The sequence below is a fragment of the Coturnix japonica genome, chromosome 3 (genome assembly GCF_001577835.2).
Source record: "Coturnix japonica isolate 7356 chromosome 3, Coturnix japonica 2.1, whole genome shotgun sequence".
Classification (NCBI taxonomy): Eukaryota; Metazoa; Chordata; class Aves; order Galliformes; family Phasianidae; genus Coturnix; species Coturnix japonica.
This window is the reverse complement of record NC_029518.1, coordinates 18,515,054-18,536,207: the sequence shown is the minus strand read 5'-3', so window position 1 is coordinate 18,536,207 and position 21,154 is coordinate 18,515,054. Positions and strand designations below refer to the sequence as shown.

Below are 21,154 nucleotides of genomic sequence, written 5' to 3'. Positions count from 1 at the left end.
ATACCTACTTTAAGAGCTAAAAACATTTCTAAAACACATATATTTTGCTTCAGGTTCAGGCAACCAGGCATGCAAGTTGTATGAGATACTCACTATGGAAAGATCAAACCACTGAACCTAAAAACAAACAGAAATGAATACCAAAACAAATAAACCATCATAACTAAACCCTTCCAGACCTAATAAATAAATAAATGAAACCAACAACAGAGTCTGAACCTCCTTGCACTAGACCTAATTACAGCAGAGTAGTTACAACATGTTTGGAGAGCACCTCACCTATACATATGTGCTGGAAACAGGGCTCTATTCTCTCCTATTATCCCGAAGGAACATAGAAGGGAAGGAAGTTCCAGTTTGAACCCCAAAGCATCCCAAAACTATCTTCCCCTGGAAATATATAGAGGGAACTGAATTGAAAGTTTATTCTCCCTTGCACCTATTACTTTTGCAAAGCTGTTTCTCTGACTGCAAAACCTACACTGTGGCTGTGACTGTAATATTCATTTTCTCATTTCAGTTCCCTGACTTTGAATCTCAATCAGTTCCCGATTCCAAGAACAAGGAAGACATCATGCATTTTTCAGATCATCTGTCATCTTTTGCATCTGAGTGCAAAATTGTTAGCCCAAACATTCCATTTCTTGATATTACTTATGGGTAGCCCCTTCTCTGGTATCAAAAGGCCTGACAAAAGGCATGGTGACCACGCTGGCACAAAAACATCAGGACAGTAATAATCATCAGCCTACCAAAATGACTTCCCACTGGCATATTAGAAGGCAGAATTTAGAGCTAAGGAATTCCTTCATGCTTGAGGGCTAACTCTTAACCAGCACCAACCCATCTGTCATACATCATTTTGTGTCTACTTTGATTCCTTTTTGCTACAAAAAAGGGAATGCACTTCAGAAATGTTACAGACCACCAGATTTGTTTCATATATTATCAAAGCTAAAAATGCAAGCATTTTATGGAGATTAAGAGATTAGAGTCCAGAAGGGTGTTTTTTCTTCTGTATGCAAGCCTCGCTTTTTCAGTCAAATTAAAAAGTGAAGTTCAAGGTATGTTGTTAATTCCTTAGGGGAAATGATACACAACCCACATGCACAAAGAAGTTGGCTTGTGAGTGGTTGTTTTTACAGTCATGGAATCTGTTTCAATCTATGTTTGTTTAACGAGATGCAAGTCTAACAATGGTAATCTGCTAGAAGCTTGTGCATTAAGTACATACAATAACAGAAACAATAGTCATAACTCCTTTCAAAGATACAAAGGCATCTACAAAATGACCAAAACATAAGAACTGCCCTGTAGCTGTCACAGAGAAGAGCTCAGCGCTGCCCTCTGTTCCCTGTGAGGAGCTGCAGCTGCTGTGTGGCCTCCCCTCAGCTCCTCTCCAACAGACCTCTTTGCCAGTGCCTGGACTAGACTTAAATACAGGATTATAACCATGATTGCATTATAAAATGATTACTCATTTACAACAGTTGTTTGAGGCTTATTTGGTGGTTTCTTGTTCTCTCTTCACAGCTGATATAGCTAAATGACACTTTTTTGTTTGTTTGTTTTAAGAATGGCAACTTCTGCCTTTTGCTATTGCATATAACAGGTTAAACATCTTCAGTCCCTGGCCCATGTTCCCAACACAGGTGCGTTACAAAACACATCTCACCATGACATATGCTTATACCTTACCTACACAGCATTTGCACAAGAGAACTGAACATTTCTTAGTCTGCTCAGGACAAGGGGAAATGGTTTTAAGTTGAAAGAGGGAAGATTTAGGTTGGATGTCAGGGGAAGTTCTTTACTAGGAGAGTGGTGAGGTCCTGGAACAGGCTGCCCAGGGAGGTTGTGGATGCCCCGTCCTTGGAGGTGTTCAAGACCAGGTTGGATGGGGCCCTGGGCAACCTGATCTAGTAAATGTGGAAGTTTGGTGGCCCTGCCAGGCAGGGGGGTTGGAGTTTCATGATCCTTGAGGTCCCTTCCAACCCGGAAGATTCTGTGATTCTGTGATATTCAGCACACGGATCATAGGAAACGCATTGGCTCAACATCTGCATTTTGTTCTTACCACAGAGACCCAAAGAAACCTTTAGTCAAGACTGCATGGGGATTTTGGAACAGGCAAGTGACTTCACCAGATGGGAATCAACCAAAAGACAAATGCAGCAAATATCACTGAGTTATCAACATTACAAATAAATTAACAACATTTTAATAAAATAAATCAAAATGCTATTAATATTAGCAAGCATCACATATACTTAGTGCACAAGCTTGTTATTGTGGCCAATGTTGTTTGCAGACTGTCAGTTATACTGTAGCGAGGCCTGTCAATTGGGAGGTCACAAGGCATTTCCTACTATCTTCAATAATAGAGCACTCCACATTTCAGATATATTTGGTCTTCATCAGCTGCAGAAATCATTTAACCATCATTTAATCACACATACTTGGAGAATGACTCATCTGATGTCAGGTGCTTAACGTGCTCCTCAAGTAACCGTCTAGCTGCCAATGTCCGTCCTTCCTTCCTTCCTCATCCATCTCCTGCACTATGCATAACTGATCACAGCAGTGGAAGGTTTGTGTCAGAGCATTAATATCGTTAGTAATCATGGTTAGGATCTATAGCATTAAGAGAGATCTGTAATGCCATAACTCTTGTACCACAAGCTACAGGCTGTCTCTGTAAAGAAAATAATTGAGAATGGAATTTCCTGTATGAGTTTGAAATCTTTTTTTACCTGTCTACATAGCTAATATTATTGTACCAGAAGAGCAAGTAAATACACTTTTCAAAGCAATGCATCAGCACCAGAGGTGAACTATCCAAGGAAGCTCCTAACATCTAAATTCTATAATAAGCACCAGAAGCAGAGCTTTTGTAAATGAAAACTGTTTCTTGTGTGTGTCAGTTGAGAGCTTTGAATTTTCACACAGCTGCTGGGTTGGCAATAACGGGCAGTGGATTTCCTCAGGATTCTTTTGAGTGCTGATGTTTCAAATCACAACAAATGCCCAGATGGTTGGCTTAGACTGGAGGACCTGTTCTGACAGCTGGTGGGACACCAAAGCACTAACAGAAAATCAACAGGCTGAATGCACCTAACAACAACACAAGAAGGAGGAAAGAGCAACCTTCTAAAAGAAAATATTAAAGAAAAGATAATTCCCATTACTAAAGCATCTTGCACAATGCCTTATAACCAACAGTCCATTTCCAGGCTCAACAATACAAAGCAACAAGAAAAACCCTGTACTCTCTATACACTCTCTGTAGGAACATTTAACTATAAAAAGCACAGCAACACTGAAAATCACTGCACAAAGGAAAAAAACAGAGGGTAAATTACTCCCACTGAAATCACACAACCTGCTGAGAACCAGGGAGGCTGCAGCAAGCTTCTTCCATGTTAGTGGTGACTGCTGTCTCTAGCAATGTTGCTGTTAAAATACTTTGCAGGCCAGCCAAAGCCAAAACTTTCCTTTTGGCTACTTTGTTTAAGCAGCAACTTAAAGCCATCCATCATGTAGCCAAATGAATGCTTTTTTGATCTTCCAATAGGAAAAAGCATTTGTAGATGCATATCCATAGAGAGCCAAGGATAACTGAAACTGCTGCAGACTTTAGCCAGGCTTTATGTACCAAAACATGGACAAGTTAATTACAAGGGTATCCTCAACCTCCTTTTGTGAGGCCTACTTTTGTTTTGTACACAAAACACTGCCACTAAATGCATCAAGTGTTACACTTCTTCTCTGTAAGTCTCAGGAAATTTAATACAAATATGCAGATTTTACAAATAGGAGTGATTTTTAGCAGTTTAATGAAGTGAGAGAAGAAACATCAATACATGCCTTAATCTTTACAACTTAATTTGAGTCTCTTGAACCTGCGGTGGTGGGTTGATGGCTGGATTATATGATCTTAATGGTCTTTACTAACTTTAATGGTTGTATGATTTTTATGATTCCATAAATTTTTATATGGACAGCTATTGGAATTTCCATTTTGCAGCTACTAAATCAGGTTCAGAATAAAATAGGATAGTGTATATTTGTTCACTTTGGATGGAGGCACTTAAAGAGTCAATAAATGCAACTTTAATAATATCCAGTCCTGGCTGTATTTTTTCCAGCCACAGTGAGGGAGCAAGCACATGGGAGGAGGGAAGAGTAGGGGTATTATTACACGCTCTGTATTACAGATGAATAAATCAAAATAGAAAAGAGTAGAAGGAGGTACTCGACGTTTATTATTAACCCCAACCAACCAGAGGAACCAACAGTCTTCAAGACTTTGGAGAATTCCTTTGTCTCATCCAAACTAGAAGTGCAACTATACTTATGGAAATGCACAAAAAAAAAAGCTCTGTAGAGAAAGTGGCTGCATCAGTACAATTAAGGAAATCCTCTTCCTACAGATTGGTTTCCACACCACACTGCTGTAAATTCAACAAACCGCATTCAGTCTGGAGCTCTTTCAGTTAGCAAATACAACAATAGTATTAAGCAAACAAAGAATGAGAGCTGCCATTCCAAGAAATACTGCAAAAATCAATAGCAAAACAGTGATAACTCAGAAGTCACTTGCTCTCCACAATTACCAGAATCAAACACCTGATTTGGAAAAATGCAGCAAGTTCTCAAATACATCCAAAAGACTTCAAAATGTAAGAGCTATGAAAACAGTCAATTTCTGTAACTATTATAGTCCCATATACCTATATATATATAGATAGATATAGATATATAGAGATATATATATATAAAATTAAAAGCTACAAAAAATACCAAAAAATACTTCCAGAGTACCAGATGTTTCCATAACCAAGTACCAACCTCTGATGGTCACAGGGTCCCCCCTCCCAGCTGCATATCACTTCTTTAACATCACAGGTCTGGAAGGCACCAAGCACAACCTCATGTTTCTCTCTGTTTGTACACGTACTGGTTTACCATACACACAGCAACAACAAAAAGTATTTTTTGGAGTAGAAAAATAAGCAGCTCTGTCTTACACAGGCTTAGAATGTGAAATATGGTTTGATAAAGAAAACTAGAACTCAGCTTAATGCTATCTCTTTAAAGTCTCCCATAACTAAAACTGTTTTAAAATGCTATTTCATACAGTAAGTCCAAAAAGCAGAGCTAGCTGAGAAAAGTAGGCTTAGCAACCTCTTAAGTGGTGAAAAATCTAGCATCATCCAGCAAAGGGGCAAAATAGTTGCACCAAAAGAATGGCTTTTTTCAGTCTCTTCTACCTAGACATGTAAAAGTCACATGCTCTGATGCACTTCGGAAAGTCCTACCCTGACTGATAAATGCTCTCTCACAACAAAATACTCAAGCAATCTACAGATCAATGTATACACATACAGTATAGACAGGATCTTAAACTCATAGTGGTGTCTGGTTCCATAACATATGCCCTTCTTATCAAATGTCATTTGTATTGCCATGCCGGCATCTGTCTGCACAGATGTCATCCCATGTAAAGAAGCATATGGGCTTAAGCTGACATTGTTAGCAAACAGGAAGAGCTTTTGGCAAGAGGAACTGAACATAAAGTGTTCTGCGGGCTGCCTCTCTTAACCTATCTTTGGTTGGCTCATCTGCTCAGCTAAAACTGGTAGGTTACTTTCTAAAAGGGCAGAGTGCCAACCTAACAGATGGGCAGGAGTAAAGTCATGCCAAAGAACCAGAATGTGCATCTAATTTGATAATTAGGGGCTGAATTTCCCCTTAGAAATATTGCAATGGCAACGCACACCAAGTTTCCAAGCTTAAGGGCAAAAAAAAAATATATGCTTCAGCCTATCCAGTTGCAGGTTAATTATGAATACTGAAGAAACAAACAACAAACAAACAAACAAAAAAAAACAAAACATGGATAAGGGAGGAGACCAACCAAAGTCTCCTATCATTCAGGATTAGCATTCTTCAAGGAGAGATGAAATAGAGAGAAGGGGATGAAAGTAACAGTAAGATTAAGCCTTTATCCTGAAATAGCTCTCCACAAGGGACACCTGCAAATCTTGGCCAAAACAGTTCTGTGGCCTTGCTGAAAATAATTTATGCTGAACAGAGATAAAAGTAAGGAACTGATGACTACTTTACAAAGCATTAAACACAGCTTTCCTGTCCACAAGGAACAGCCAAGCTGATAGCTAGTAAAAGGCAAAGGACAAAGAGTGTTTATGGCTCAATGGAAACCAAATATAATAACGTATCTGGTGCTTGAAACTGTTGAAAATTATCATCTTGGTTTTGATATATACTGATACATACTTGCGACTGCTAAAAGAAAACATGAACAGTAAAGGAGAAAAAGCTGAGGACCCAACTGAAAACCTATTTCTAACATTTTACGAGCATTCATGCAATAATGCAGTAGTTCCACAAATACTCTAAAAAGATCTGTTAAAGCAGACTCTTCTCATGGACTGCTTTTCTCGCGTGTCTTCCCCTTTCCCTGCCTTTCTAAGGTCACTTTCTTCAGCAGGATAAATGTAAAGAGCCATGCAAGCCACAGTTCGGTAAAAAAGCATACAAACACTGCTCTAATTCATTTTCATCTTCCCACTCCTAAAGTGACTCTCTAGAGATTTATAGCTTCTAAAACAAGAGTACTGAGAGTAATAAATACAATAGCAACAGCTAAGTGGGATTTGCAAACTCAGATTTAGAATAAATAAGAATTTTAATCCTGCTTTTTTATTACGTGGAGCTGCGCTGAAGTATTACGTATTACAAGAAGTGCTCTCTTATTCTCTCATATCTCCTACTTTGGGAAGCCGAATCTCAGAGAGGCATTTACACCATTGCCAGAATGGAAATTAGCTCCCCAGCTCTGATTCACATCTTTACAGCAAAGCAGAAGACAGCCACAGGTCTAAAATGATATAAAAGTGATAGCTGCTAAGTGCCTCAAATTGCATGCTCTGCTTTACAGACCTCCATTGAGACATCTTCCTCTGAAGAAATTTGTCAATTAAAATCCCTTTGTTCAGCTGTCAAACTCTGGCAAGTTACTTCCCTGGTATAACATGAGACTTAATTGGGCTTTTGTTTAATTACGATCAAGACAATGATGCTCAAATGAAGAACATAACATAGGCAACTGAGTGAAAGCAATCAATTAGGATGACCCTCAAGCTGGCCTTTTGAGGGAGAAAAAGAGGCCACTCAAACTGGCCATAGGCTAAAAATGCAAAAAATAAACCTGTTACTTCCTAAAATAACACAAGGCTCTAAAGAGCAAATAAATTAAATGATGGTAAGTGCAAAAGAGATTATCACTGTGAAATAAGATGAAGATTTTATACCTCAGAGAAATAGGAAAGGGTAGAATTAAGGTAGTTGCATTAACATGAATGCTTGTGACAAAATAGTGAAAAAAATAAAATAAAATAAAATAAAATAAAATAAAATAAAATAAAATAAAATAAAATAAAATAAAATAAAATAAAATAAAATAAAATAAAATAAAATANAAAATAAAATAAAATAAAATAAAATAAAATAAAATAAAATAAAATAAAATAAAATAAAATAAAATAAAATAAAATAAAATAAAATAAAATAAACCAATTTAAAGATTTGATCCTGAGGGTTCCCAAATTCAGGACTAAAAGAACACAAGGGGTGCTAATTCAAGTTCTATGACAGTAACACAAGAGCTGGTGTGAAATCCACACAGAAACATCAATAGCAGGCCAGCAGCTGCATTTGCCAAACTAAACAAGTTTAATCTGAAGGGTAAAACCTAAAAACAAGTTTAAAGGCACTCACATTCAAGAGTTACTCTTCAATCTTTACGTACACTAAGAGTTTCAAACTCACTGATGTTATAGGCAAACACACACCCTGATAGAAATGGCCTTATACACATCCAGAGGTTCATTAGAATTCAAGATCACTTCATCTCCAAAGATTTCTAGAAAAGAAGTATTTGGAGCATATCTGATGAATGGAACCAGAGTGTGACACAGCAGCAAGGGAAATCTATCAAAAGAATCCCTTTATTAGCGATGCTTACAGACAGAAAATGAGACTTAACAAGACAGGACATGCAAAAGGCTGAGCAGGACACAAAGTATTGGCCAAATGTTTGCCCCTTGCAAGAATACAGGAATGTCCCAAAGGAGTTCTACCACACCGCTCTGGAAATTCAACACAGCTTTTTGCTTTAAAGTCTCCTATCTAGATTTACTTTTTACTTTGAAAAGTAATGTCTACCTCTGAAATCCAGCACCAATTATTTTTAGCCCCAGACCTATGCTTTATGAATGATAAGAGAATATGCTAATATGTAAAAGAGTATGCTGACATTCCAAGATTCAAAAGTGCTCAGCCAGCTTCATACTTTTTTTCACCCCCTCACCTGTAGAGAGATGCTAAAAAGTGGAAGTATATAATAAAATAAACTCTCATCTTTGAAAGTCAGGTCTGCTCCTTTCTCTGCCACCAACAAAAATCTTCTATTCATTTTACTAACAAACCCAGAACAACCAAAATAACCCACACCATGATGCCACACGTTGAGGACCAGCTCTCTTTTGACCTCTAAAAACTGAAATCACTAATCTGGTACTGTGTGCTGCTCTTGCAGCACATGCACCACACTGAAAACATCATTTGAAAGCAGTGGTTCACAGCCATGAATAAGAGGTTATATAGCTAAGCAGGCTGCTTGGCTTGTACAAATTATCCAAGTGTACCAGCTACAGCCAGAAGTTGTACTATTTTTCTTTGCCTGCATGTTATCACAATACCATACGCCATTGAATTAAATGAAATCTGAGAAAGTATCATCTAGAAAGGAATCTTAGACAAAGAGGAAGAAAAAAAAAACATCACACAGGACAAGAAAAAGTAGATAATTTGAGTAAAATCTTTATATCTTTATATATTATATAAAATTATACTGGTAAATTCTGAGAGAGATTGTAAACTTAATGGAAAAAACCCAGTGAGACAGGAAGAGTAAACACAGCTAATCTAATGATGCCTTTCATAACACAGGAAGCAAGAACACTACCAAAGAGATGACAAAACCAGAAATTATTTGAGGTGTTTACTTGTTCCCAGATCTAGCTAAAAAGAGTGTTAAAGGGGCAGCTAAGCACATTACCATTATAGCTTTTTGTTTTATAAGAAATCAAAGCAATTCATTCTGCAAGCCATGATCCCATATGCTTAATACAACAGCACTTAACACCACAAGTGCCAAGAGTTACTGTCACCTTTCATGTGCTCGCATTAGAAACCTTATTTCCTCTTACAAATCAGTGTCCCCATCCTTCAAATTTCTGCTCACATGAACACTGCAGTTTGGTCAGCAGAGCTGCATGATGCGCTCAGAGGCTCCGGGATGGAATGCTTGCTGGTTGGGCTTCTGTACCTCCAGCGCATAAGTATGGATTTACTGAACTTGAATCACAGGGTTGTAGTTCTCCCACTCCTAGAACATGACATAAAATGTGACGTGTACCACAGTGCCAACATCTCCATAAACAACTGCAATGCTAAGCCTTTCACACATCAGAAGTGGTCTGGATTACACTGGTTTCTCTTGCACAAGACTCCGAGCCCCTTTTATCTAAGTATGTCTCTCCACAGCTATCTCCAGATCTGAATTTAAACTAACCAAGCCTCAGTAACTATGCCTTATGGCCTTCCTCACGAGAGGAAAAAACACTGAGTTATCACCATGATCCTGACAGGACAAGGAGAGAACAGTGCTCAGTGCTACCAGACACAGCAGTCGGGCGTCCTGTTTCTCATTTCCTTTGACCTTACAGTTTGTCCTTGTGAAGTTCCCGCTGTTGGCAAGTAAATGCATGAATGTTTAAATACACTTAGTACACAAGCTGTACTCATGAGCTCAGTGATGCCTTCTGTGCACACTTCCACTGGCTTCTCAGAGCTACTTCTTCAGCCAAGAAGAGAGGGAAGCACACAAATCATTGAACACATGACACAGAAAGTTTCACACCCTGTAAATATATACACAGACAAATACTGCAATCAAATTTAACATTTTTGAGCCTCCTATAAGCCACCATTTCATGGACATATCTTTAACACCTGAGAGAGAAAAACTGCAGAGAGGGAACAGACTTCATGTCCAAGTCAAGGCATCACTTTTCCAAGGGCAAATGTTTTTTATTTCAAATATGTGAATATACACATATATTCAAAATACATATACACGTATTTTAAATTTCAAATCACTATGGAGAAAGGGACCTAAATGATCACAAAGCCAGAGCCTTGTCCGGTTTCCTGACAGATGCTTAACCTCTTCACGGAATGCTCTAAATGATTGTCTAGGGTTATTTTAACTTGGCCCCCATAGCAAAGCTATGAGTCTTGAGAACCTGGTACCATTAAATCATGGAGCTCACTACCAGTAAGTTTTTCCTAGTAAGCAGTTTGAATTCCGTCTTAATCTTAACTAATCTTCATATTATCTATGGGTCTCTTCAACAATTAAGTTTTAAACATCTTTTTTATTTTCATTCCCATTTTTTAACTTCTCTAAAAGGTATCTAACAAAACTAACACCCCTTCCATTCTCAAACTGTTACCACAGTGCTCTCAGGCTGTGGTGGGCCAAGTCTTCAAGACAGCTATCTACAATGCCATTTATCCATTCCATCCTCCATCACTCTGTTTGACGTACAACATGGAGGGACAAAGAAGCATATATTTATATTGCATATATATATATTTATTTACTTACTTATATAAATAATATACATACATATAGCGTATATAAGACATATATATCCCATCCCTGGAGTCATTCAAGGCCAGGCTGCTTGAGGCCATGGGTAACCTGGTCTAGTGGGAGGTGCTCCTGCCCATATCAGGGGGTTGGAACTATGTAGACTTTAAGGTCCCTTCTAATCCAAACAATTCTGTGATTCTATGAACAAAAACTTGAGAACAGAGTAAGCAAAATTTAGATGTATTTAACAGTAGACTTGTTTTCTGAAGTCAGTTTTATTAGTGTGGAATTTACGGTACTAAGTGAGCTCCAACAAGATTGCAGCCTTGCACTCATGAATTTCTCAACACATTACTCTGGAGGGGGTAGAAAGGAAGCGCAAAATTTCACAGCAGCATGCAGCGTGTTAGCGGTACTTGTCAGGTACACTAAACATACACTGCTAACATAAAAGCTAAGCTCTGCATTAACAGACTTGTTTTGGAACACAAGCTGAAAATACAAAAGTAGGAAAGAAACCTTATATAATATCAACAGAGGTTAACAATGCTGACTAATGTAGCAAAACACCTGATTGTCTGCAATGTGTATACACCCCTTTCCAGACATTTTGACAGATTAATTAGCACATGGGTGATGATCTTCATATATAAATCAGGTTATAAGAAAGCTGTAAGGATATATCAATATATCTGGAAAAAGAAACACTTTTGCATCATATGAAACATCTGAGCCATCATCAGGCAAGGCTTAATGTTTTCTTTCAGCAGTGAAGTGATGCACATGAACGTATATTACAAAAGCAGAGATGTTCTGTGAGTAACAGTTTTAGTACACCAGAATACAGAGTACAACAGCAATAGAGACCAAAAAGTAAGACCAAGTAGCAAGACTCTCCTGCTCCAGGCTATGACATTCTCCTTCAAGGTGCCTCCAGGGAAACACTCATCATTTCACAAGGTCAGACCCTGAAGTGGGATCAGTAATACCCTTAAATGCACAGGTTTATAAAAATTTACTAAATATAGAATTTTTTTAAAAAATACATAAGAAATGTCTCCGCTACAGAGAAGTACAGCCTATGGCCAAAGAAACCAAAATCCAAAGTGCATGTTAGTTCCCTCAGCACACCCTTTGAAATGCAATACACAACATTAGCTCTGAGTTTCAATTTGTAGCTTTTATCTGCCACTCATCAGAGAGTAAGTTAATTTCTTTCTAAAAAATGGAAGTGAAGTCAGTAGCAATGAACACAATCTGTGGTTGGTAAATGTTAATCTCCCTCAATAATCCTGTCCTGCAATATTTTGTTTCTATTTTATGAACAAGATCTCAAACTACACACAAATATATTGCAGGGCATCAAGCTACTAGGGGAAACGTGGGCATGTGGAAGCAAACTTGCAAGAAGACCCTGCCACTGCTTTTCTGTTTCCATAAAAAAATACATGAAAGCAGGAAGCAGCAGCATGCAAGTATCAATACTATGATTTAACCTCCTCTGCTATCACAGATTCCCACAACACAGTTTTGGCAAGAGTGCGTGGAATCACAGGACATATACTCAAATATGTCTACGTGAGCCATTTTACTCACAAGCAGAAACTCGTGCCCTGCCTACTCTCCATTCTGAGCTCTGAAGCTCTGCTAATACTTCTGTTTACCAGCAAAACACTGCATTAGCCTTCATCTTAAGTGAGCGGCCAACTTCTTTCCCACTAAATTAATTAAATAATTTTTGAACACAAGTTGAATTTTTACAAAAGAATGGAAACAGAAACTCATCCTATCTAGTAGCTCCAACTCCCTTAAAGTGTGCCAGACAGGAAAGTGGAAAATAAAATAGCTCTGATCATTTCAGGTGCCTCCTTCCCAGGACTTCTGAAATAAACCCCCATCATCCTCAAAGCTCACAAAGATTCTCCTTCCTGTGGCAGTTCTGTTCAAGCTGAGCATTCAGAAAGCTTTTAAGAGAGGAGACAGATTTTCTCAGAAATCTGTATTTTCTGTATTTGGGATAGGAGTTTAAAGCTCTGTTCCCACTGAAGGCATCAGAAAACATGCTTGATTTCAACACATGATAAAATTGGACACTGGATATTTAACTTTTTCTTCTTCTCTCCCTCCACCTTGGAGAACAACAGGCCTAAAGTTTTGTGTAGAAATTCCTTTACACATTGTCTCAGCTTTAAAGGACCCGAGATAAGCACCGCATATCACACATGCAGGAACTGCAGGGCTTCTACTGCAAGCAGGATGCAGTTTTGCTTTGAAAGAATAAATGAAAGTGCTGAGAGAAGGGGTCTCCACAAAAACATCATGTAGTCGTAGCTGTGAAACAGAGGATCTGGCCCCTACGAGTTGAATCTCTGATTGGCAAAGCCCCCTGATTTTGCCCAGGCTAGTCCAAAAGCCTAGCTTAATTATCATCATCAATAAAAAGCTAAAGGCATTTTATCTACAAGGTAGTGAATGCCTCCTCTCAAAAGAGGGAGTTCTACGATAAGAGCTAATCTAAAAAACCCAAGGAATGCAAACTATTTTCTCAGTTGTAAAAGCTGAAAGAATTGCACAAACACAAGTTAAAGCAACTGCTGGCAACTTCGAGCTTCTCCTACGCAGACAACTTAGCTAAGGCTAGTGCTCTGACTCAAGCAAGTCCCAAAGAAAGGCATTGCTTTGATGTACCTGCATGAAAACACACACATTTCCATTCACTTTATTTTCTGAGTTCAGAAAAGCAATGCAACGCCATCTTCAAAGTAACTTTCACCCTTTCAGTAGGGAAGTCAGAAAATCAATTCATAATAAATAAACTTTCTGTGAAGCCTGAGTGTATATAAAAACCACGCTATTTCAATTCCACCTGCATTAAGTAGAACCACTGCAGAGGGTTACAGTAAGTGCTACAGTGGGCCAGATCACCTGCCACTGCCCTGCTTCTAACAGCAGCTTGCCCTACATCCCCTCAAGAAAACATAACAAGCATCACAATAGACACTTGTAGCATGATCTGTCCTAAGGGAAATTTCTCAATCCCTGTCAGATAGTGCTTGATTTATGCCCTAGAGCACCATGGTTAGCATCCCTTCAGCTAATAGCTAGAACCGTTCCTTCCATCCCTATGAGCAAGTCAGTTTCCTTTTTCATCCTAGCAGGCTGCTGGTTTGTATGATCTCCTTTGACAACAAGTATTATCATTATTTGCATTAAAAAATAACTTTTAAAAAGTGATCTAGCACTATTATACATGCTGCCTTACAGACTACTCCCTACATCTAGACAGCGTACTGCACCAAAGGATACTTAGCATTTACTAAGAGACGACCATTATTTTGTATGTGTATTATTATCCTGCCTCCTCTTATTGATCCCCCTGAAATGATACTACGCTAACATTTTCAGTTCAACTACATATAAGTATTTTCCAGTCTCTCTTCTTTGATAGGAGATCACAAATTTAGTATTCCAGGGGAATTTGAGCATGTTTAATAATCTCCATTGTGTTACTACTACAGCATTTCACAACAACCACAGCTGTTTTCTTCTGCCTGATGCTAAGCATTAAGAAGGTACACAGGTTCAAACGAAACACTGCTGAACTCTTCCTCCCTACCTTAATACAGTTAACTTACAGTCCAGTAACATGAACGAGTAATGTGATTATTCCCTCCAACATGCATATTCTTGAATTTATCGACATCATCTGCTATGCTTCCCTTTTACCCAGCTTTCTTGGATTCCCTTTACAATTTCTCAGTCTTCTTCAACCTTGCCTAATCCAAATACTTTTGCACCATTAGCAAATTTTGGCACAGCATCATTCACCTAGTTTATTAGATCACCAACATACACATTCACCACCCTCTTTTCAGAGTTGTTTCTACATCATCTGGTAATTTAAGGTATACAGACAAAAAAAAATAATAATAATAAAGGAAAAGAAAAAGGGTTCTTAGTCATAAAGGGCATCATTTCAGCAAGGTACTGGTGAAATAAACAGGAAAGGAGCATTCTTTGAGAACTAGGAAGCGGGGCTGCAGTTTCCAAAAGCCTGGCACTGGACAAAGCTCAGTATCTAAACTTCTGATTAGCAATGCCTCCATGCTACAGAACATCACAGTGGGCTGGAGGGCAGCATTCTCCCAAGGATATCACCCCCATCCAACATTTCACACACCTGACTCTCTCAAGAAAAATCCTCTGTTTAGAAACTCTTTTTAGAGCTAGTTACATTTATGCTTAATCAGTGGTAAATTTGTAGTCTCAAGTTTTTACCAAAAGTTGTTCATCTAAAGTGGATTATAATATATATAATGCTTACTAATTTCAATGACAACGACGACAGCGGAAAACACATTTTAAAACAAGCACGCACGTTCCTTTTATGTACACATTTTGCACTGCATCAGTCTGGAGACCTTAATTCCAGGGGACACTTCCAGCATTGATAAGAGCTGGCCTTGGGAAATACTTTGAAGAGCAATCTTTAAGCCTTTTTGTTTTTAAACTCTTCTCTGTATCTAAAGCCAAAAATTCCAATCAGTGTAGCTCAGAAGGTAAACCACTGTACCTACATAGTTACAGCACCTTCAATTGACCACCATCTCCACCAGCTCCCTAAGATGAGGCCAGATTTCATTATAGTATGCACTAACAGCTGAAGATCAGGAAATTATAATTTTTCTACTCCTTTTGTTTCTTTACACACAACCACCCTTGAATTCATAAAGTTTGCTTAAAAAAAAACGTTCTACTGTATGTCAACAAACAAAACAATAATAGCAAATTTATTGAAAATCATCCTCATTGATTCAAAAGGAAGGTAACTCAACCACAATAATGTGCACAAAGTAGAAGTAAAAGGCATAATATGAACCCACTGGAATCACACTATTTCTTGAAAGAGATGAAGACCAATCAGGATAACTCCCATAACCTTACCGAGGCCTAATGCCACCCTTCTGACACTTTAACACCCCCCCCCCACACACACACACACACAGCCCAAGGCAGAGGACAGGGGCAGAGTGACAGGGGACAGCTTCTACCTTAAGGCCCGTTCCTACATCTGTAGGTAACCTTATAAACTCAGAGCATGCTGCAAACCAGAAGGCTGTGCAGCAGCCCTGTGCAGAAGCTGGGCAGCATGGGTGGACAAATGATGCTTGCTCTGGGCACATAGAGAAGCACAGACACAGGCAGCCAAAATCACCCCATGAGTTTGCTCCAGCATTAGGCACAGGAGGGCAAACATGCCGAGATGGAACAGAGCTTTTTCAGACAAAGTTTCAGAGAACCTCAAGCATGGATTCCTCATACGAGTAGCAACAACTTCAGTGCCACCGCATGTCAGCAAGATCTGCTCTTCTGGAGCTCCAGAGGGCAGTAGGCCAAGGTGTTATGCAATTGCAGTGGACCTGGACATCAAAGAGACTTTTTAGCATAGAAGTTAAGCCTTTATCAAAATCTTCTTACAATTGAGCTGGATACACATGCACAAATATATTGCACACTAAACATTATAGCCTAGTTCTTGTGTACATGTCTGTAGCTATTAATAATAAAGAAATTCCACAGTTTCCAAAGCAGCATTCAGGAATATGAATTCAAGCACATAGGCGACTCTTTGAAGGACTAAGACTTGTGACCCACTGAGAACTTGCTACGATCTGCACATCAGCAGCAGTAACATCAGAAACACAGAATCAAACACAGCCTTATCGAGTACGAGGAGAAACAAGTGAAGACTAACCCCTTAGGCTGCAGCGGTACCAAACAGACTTAGAACAAAGAAACAGCATAGTTAGCAGAAGTACGTAAGCAAATATTTAAATATATATATATATATATATATATATATCAAATGCTTTCTTCAAGACTGGAGGAGCCACTGGAGGCCGAGGCAATCTGCTAAGTGCATGGGAACAGATCTACTTTGCAGGAAGCCAGTCCCCTCTTACACGGTGCTAAGTGACTGACAGGATGGACAAGGAGAGCGGTCAAGGCAAGCACCATGGTTGATTACCAGGTAATCAACTCTGCTCCAAAACTATTTCTTCTGCTATCTCCAAAATGTTTATCAGACCTGCTTAAAACCATTCACCAACGTAGACAGAGAAGCTTAGAGAGCAGCCCCAGCCTACACCATGGCAACTCCACAGCCATGCCCTCAAGCCCAGCGCACACAGGTACCATAGAGGACCAGATGGCCACAGGCCCAGGGAGCACCTTCCTGCTGATGAGGCCACGCAGGCAGCGCTCCCAATGCTCCTACTGCCACCCACTGCATACACACAAGTGCCCTCTGCCTGCGAGCAGCTCTGCACAGCCTCCCTGAAAAGCTGAACAGCCTCTGAACAAAAAGTTCAGAGAAGTGCTGTCAGCAACAGAGCAGGGCCTACAGCTTATGTGCACTGCTCTGATACCAACACGCCGAATGTTACACCATATAAAGAGTGCTGCCTGCCAGACACTGACCTTCCAGAGAATGAGGGATGTGTGATACCCGCAGACTGAACATCACAGACCGACAAGTGGCCCCCAAAGTGCCTTCCCCACGATGGAGAAGCCGCAGGTGGCACTTGGGGGCGGGGGGAGCCATTTTGCAGGCAGATTTCCCCGGCTCCGAGGAACTTCAGCATGTAACAGTGTTTCTGGAATAGCCGGAGCCAGCAGTGGTTAAGAGCTCCAAGGAAAAGAGAGAAGCGGCTTCTGGCAGAACAATTTCTTTCAGCTATGGTTTCAGGCCACATGCCAGAAATCCCAGAAAACTTTCTGGGCCGGCAGCACGTTGAATCAGAGCTTCTACCGACCTCTGTTTGCTGCCACCTCGGTAAAGTTACCAACAACCGAAGAGATGCTCACGATAGAAGCATGTGGTAACGTGATGCAAAACACAGATAAAACCCTCTCGATAGGAAGACGGCAGCACACGGTCAGTCAACACGCCACACGTACATTATGTAAGCCCGTCCCAAACGCGTTCCGTAAAGCGAGCCCGGAGCCCTCCCGGGCACCGCCGCTGTGCCACTGCCCCCCGCCCGGGCACAGCTCGGTGCAGCAGTAACAAAGGCGAAGGTACCGGGTCGGAGAGTGCAGCGGGCACGGCGATAGAACCCGAGGATCCGCGAGCACCCACCAGCGCCGCGTGTCCCGCAGATCGTAGCCCTTTGCCGGCCGGGCTGTCCGAGCCCGCTGATGGCAGCTGGCCGCCTGGCACTCCCTGCCCGAGCTGAGCTATTTTCGTCGGTTACGAACAGGCGAGGAGCTGCAAGAGCAGCGCGCAACGAGCGACGAACACGGAGCACGGAGCGGAACGCGCTCCCGGGACGGCTCGGAAAGCGGCGGGACTCAAGTGCGGCCAACTCGGCGGCGGCTCCTTACCTGCTGGGCGGCGGCTCCGGCTTCGTGCGCTATCCCGGCCCGGAAGGCGGCCGCCTTCCTCCCTGCGGGGAGACCCGCTCCCGCCGCCCCGGCCCGGCCACGGCGAGCAACTTCGGCGGGGCGGGCGCAGCTGGGGCCGCCGCCGGCGGCGCGGGGGGCCGGGACGCCCGGAGCTGCTGCCGTCGCCCGAGGGCTGCGGGCAGGAGGGAGAGAGGGAGGGGACTGCCGGCCCGTGGGGGCGAGCGAGCGAGCGAGCAGGAGGCGGCGGGGCCGGGGCCGGGCTGGGGCCGGGGCGGCGCGGGGAGTCACGGCCCAGGAATGCCAGGAATGTGGGGCGGCCGCTGCGGCCGCGGGGCCCGGAGACGTCGGGACGCGACTTGGGATTTCTTTTCTTTTTTAATTCTTTTTTTCTTTTAATTCTTTTAAAAAAATATTTTTTTTTTTCCCCCGCCCTAACGAAAGAGGAGGGCAGAAACCCACCCAGAGGAGGAGAAGGGAAGAGGAGGGAGGAAGAGGAGGGCGCAGGCTACTGCCAATGGGGGCGGCCGCCGGCAGCAGCCTTCGCAAGGAGAGCGGCGCTGCCAAGTTTGGGGCAGATCCGCAGCGCCTGCCCGCCCCTTCCCCGCCTCCCTCCGCGCGTGGCGAAGAGGGGACGGCCCGGCCGCGGCCTCCGCGCACGTGTCCCGGCCCGCGGCGGCGGGGCCCCAGCAGGGGCGAGGCCGAGGCTGGGGTGGGGGCGAAGAACGGCACGGCTCGGAGCGAGCACCTTCGGAGGGACGTGGGGCCGGAGGAGGCTGGGCGGGAGTGGGCCGGGAAACTCCTGCGCTTTCCTCTGCCTTCCTCGTGTAACTCACACAGAATCGCAGAATGACCCGGGTTGGAAGGGACCTCAAGGATCATGTAGTTCCAACCCCCCTGCCTGGCAGGGCCACCAAACATACACCTTTACTAGATCAGGTTGCCCAGGGCCCTGTCCAACCTGGTCTTGAACACCTCCAAGGACGGGGCATCTACAACCTCCCTGGGCAGCCTGTTCCAGGGCCTAACCACTCTCCTAGTGAAGAACTTCCCCCTGACATCCAACCTAAATCTTCCCTCTTTTAACTTAAAACCATTTCCCCGTGTCCTGCTATTGTCAGCCCTTTCAAACTGCATGAAGCATTCAGGATGCCTAGTGTTAGGCAGCTGTGGGAAAGCCCTTCCCATACCTATTGCAAGGAGAAGGGGCAGAGTGCAGCAGGTTGTAGGAAGCAAGGAGCACCATCATTGCTTCGGCCAGATAGCACCAGGCCACAACACCTAAGATTGGTCAGTTAGTAATGACATGAGGCCTCCTTGCTTGTCATAGCTGATGGTCAGTTTGCAATTCCTTTTGCATTATATTGCAATGTTACCCACATTCCCATAAGTATATCTAAATACTAGTAGGACACCTGTGTAAACCTCAGGTGGAGGTGTCTGTCTAAAACCGTGACAACAGGACTTCTACAAACGGGAAAGCTATGAAAAAACAGTACAAACTGAGGATTGAAACTATTTTTTAGTTGCTGAATGCTTTTGCTGCTTGTACATTTTACTGAAGGAGTATGTGAATAGATTCAATGCAGTCAGTATTAATCGGATTAATAATGATAAGAGGATCAAGAGCTGAGTGAGAGAGAAATAGTGTGGATTCTTGATTTTGATAGATAAGTAATTGTATTTAAATACTGTCTATTGAATCGTGGACCCATGCCTTACCTCTGGCATAATATTAGTATAATTACATTTTGCAAGGTGAGTCCTTTTCATCTAAGACTTTCAAGTGTTTTATAAGTGCAGACCTAAATGAAGTGAGTAATTATCCCCATTTTACATTGGGCTACACTGAGGCATTAAGAAGTGACACCATTTAAGATTGTTACTTGAACTAGATTAGACCACATATAGATACAGAGCTCTCAGTAGCAATCTGGAAGCACCATCAGGTGTCAGATGATAAGATGAAGCTCAGATCTGCTATGCTCTGAAGTTACACAGTTCAATTTTATGCCAGTAAACAGCTTCCCCCTCCCGAGTGGAAAGCTGCATGAGAAAGCAGCGTGCACCAGAACTCAGACTGAACTTGTTAGATTCCTGTCATGTTCTCTGCACAGTGAGAGAGGCGTAAATTCTTTGTGTTTAAGATGGTAAGGATTGACTTTTGCAGCTATGCCTCAACGTGAGCTTGTGGTTTAGCAGCTGGCCACTTTTACTTTCATGGTCTGCAATTGAAGAAAACTTATTCAGTGACCTTAATTGCAAATGAAGTTGCAAGAAACACAAGCATGTTCACAAATTCTGGATGGGAGGTTTTATGCATTGCCTACCTGCAGCATGATTCCCTAGAATAATGAAGAGAAGATTCTGAGACCAGGAATGGTGAAGATTACCACTTTTTCTCATGAGATTACTTAATGCAATGTCTATATTATACTGTACTCTCAGTGACTGTAGCAGGAGGTGCTTTAGAAGTACAAAGCTTTATTGAGATTATAGTCAGTTGCTGCAAGGAGTCTTCCATAAGGAAATTTCTGTTGTAAGTGCTACTATTCCTTTCTAAGACTGTTGAAACCTCGAATCTTTACATACAGCTTTGTTACCCCAAGAGCTGCTAGGAGTGCATGACTCTGGGATTAAAACAGAGTACTTACTACTTCTTGGAGGGTGATTTCATAAAATACTGAAACAGATTTAGGTGTTCTAAAAGTTTCATGTTAACATGATACAAAACTCTATGCTGGTTCAAATTTGCCCAGAAAACTGATGGGTTAATCCTCTATCAGTAACACGTAGCCTGGGCTACATATTATCTTTCTGTGCCACTGAGAATCATGTTACAGCATTTTATTTTATTATTTTATTTTATTTTATTTTATTTTATTTTATTTTATTTTATTTGGCTGAAAAGGTGACAATCCTAAATAACGTTGTTGACTTAGTATAATAATCTATGGAATTTACCTCCAAAATATTATCTCAGCTTTGGTATATCTGACATAT

At 41.5% G+C, this 21,154-nt stretch overlaps 1 protein-coding gene across 2 annotated transcripts in view; it reads right to left on the bottom strand.

Moving 5' to 3' along the window:
* Positions 1 to 18,243, bottom strand: part of PTPN14 (protein tyrosine phosphatase non-receptor type 14) — a 97,038-nt gene extending 78,795 nt beyond the window's left edge. Inside the window, exon 1 of one of the 2 annotated variants that reach the window (XM_015857322.2) lies at positions 18,134 to 18,243. The gene's annotated coding sequence lies outside the window, so the exon portion shown is untranslated. Of the gene's footprint in view, positions 1 to 17,888; positions 17,998 to 18,133 lie in introns of those variants that run through there. The other variant, XM_015857324.2, reaches the window with a different exon arrangement.
* Positions 18,244 to 21,154: the final 2,911 nt, after the last annotated feature.